A 2,080-nucleotide genomic window follows, 5' to 3' on the forward strand; every position below is an offset into this window, starting at 1 on the left:
GCAAGCGCACAGGAGGTGCTGGAGCAGTGTGGAGGAGTCAGAGTCCTCAGCACATCAGCGTGCCATTCTGGACTCATCTCCTCTCAGAAGCAGGTTGCCATCTCAGCAGTTCATAAAGCCCTACTTGGGTGGACACACTGTTAACCATGGCTTCCTTCACTGATAAGTTTTCACATATGCTGAGTGAATTCTGATGAAAAATAGCTCATATTCTTCAGAAGCATTGCTGCCTCCAATTTAAGCCTGCATATTTTTCACCATGCAATACGTATCTCTGCTTAAATTTTTCTAATATAACTTTACTATTCCATAGCAACCTTGGATTACTTCTCCTTACTCATTAATGATAATGTCTTTTTTTGCGAAATCTGCACATTTATAGGTAGATGTTACATGCAATGATAAAACGTTAGCAAAGTGGTTTTAATTTATGGTTGAAAAGAAGAAGTAAAAGGACAAGTAAATAAGAGTGAATTCCTTTTTGACATGATCTGTTTTCTAAACCATTTAAAATACAGATTCATGATGTTTCACTCGTTACACCAAATTAAAGGTTGGTGAAAATGAGGAAGATATCAAAAGATAGGCAGTTCACATAATTTTTACTCATTTTCATTGTAACACATTTAACAGAATTCAAGCCTGTTCAAGAAGACTATCACACACACAAATGTGACCAAGTTTGGAAGAAACTATGATCATGGTAATTTTTCATGATTTGTGTTTGGAAATCAATCAACATAGCATATTAGATAATTATTATAAAACTGTATAAATTATTTTATACTTTCATTGGTTAGTGTTATCTAGAAAAGTAAAATAAATAGAACACATATTCATCAAACATACACACACACACACACACACACACAGAGATATATATTAATTCCCTGGATATATTTCCACAAGGGGATAATTGCATCAGCTTACAAGTTCAGCACAAGGAGAGTCCACAGATGTAGTCTAAGTGGTGAATCTCCAGATAATCCAGTCACTGTTCTCCACAAGAATTTGCAATTCACAGAGTAAGAGGGATTGAAAAGCAACACAACCCCGATACTGGAAGCCTGCCCTCTAACTGAAGAGCCCGTGGAACGAGGCTGGTTGTGTAGCTGAAGAAACTGTATCTTCAATACACAGCTACAGACACTTTCTTTCACCCTTTTATTCTACCTGTCTCGTTATCCCACCAGAAGATGCCATTCCCAGTTGCCTTAGGTCCTACATGGCCAGTTGGTGAACTACATACCAGTCATATTTGAAGCATGTGATGGGCAGATCCAGAAGTGGGCTTTGCTAATCTGCTAGATATTGCTCAATCCAGTCAGGCAGACATGTCATGAGTAGCAGTCACAGGGCATCCCAGGCAGATTTGGCAACCAAGCACGTGTCCTTAAACAATATAAAATTTATAATACAGTTAATAGCAAGTGTATAATTCCAGCTTACATACTGAAGATGCTCTGCAAGACAAGGAGAATGTCTTCACTCCTCCCCACAGCCTTGTTGAAGTCTTCCTTTGAATGGTGTATACATTTCCAGGGACATCACTTAACTTATAAAATATTGATTTATTTAACTGCTGATATTAATCAGTTTTAATTATATTATACAGTACAGGAATACAACAAAAAGTTCCAAAGATACCATATGGTTTTAGCAGACATTTCAGCTGCTTTAGTTTCTCTATATAGAGAACTAATCCTAACCATTCTTTGTGAAGCCTCTGGGCAAGTTCTTATTCTGCCTGAACTAGGTGTTGCAACTTTGCACTGACCTTAGTGACAGACCACAGTAATACTAGACGTCAGTAGGCATCCCCTACATTTGATTTTTGCTTCTTTAAAAGCTTTTATATATTTATTTGAGAAAACCATAAAAATAACAATAAAACAAACTTTCAAAAAAAATTGGCAGGATAGTTGCAATAATTAAGACATTGTGTATTGTTGTCTTTGTAGTATTTTTTCAGAGTACAACATAGAGGCACGATACAGAATTGCCACTGGTCATTCTCAGACTTCATGTCAAAGGAATCGGTGCTTTTTCTGTAGCTAGAAGTTTTTACGTTTGTAAAATG

The 2,080-nt window shown here is 36.8% G+C and overlaps 1 long non-coding RNA gene across 1 annotated transcript in view; it reads right to left on the minus strand.

Moving 5' to 3' along the window:
• The window catches only part of LOC106147642, a 4,872-nt gene extending 3,905 nt beyond the window's left edge, over window positions 1–967 (minus strand). The window contains exon 1 of the long non-coding RNA XR_001232575.1: window positions 931–967. This is a non-coding gene — a long non-coding RNA (uncharacterized LOC106147642). The remainder of the gene's footprint in view (window positions 1–930) is intronic.
• Between the last annotated feature and the right edge of the window lie 1,113 nt (window positions 968–2,080).

Source organism: Chinchilla lanigera, unplaced genomic scaffold (genome assembly GCF_000276665.1).
Source record: "Chinchilla lanigera isolate Chin_1 unplaced genomic scaffold, ChiLan1.0 scaffold00209, whole genome shotgun sequence".
NCBI classification, from domain to species: Eukaryota; Metazoa; Chordata; class Mammalia; order Rodentia; family Chinchillidae; genus Chinchilla; species Chinchilla lanigera.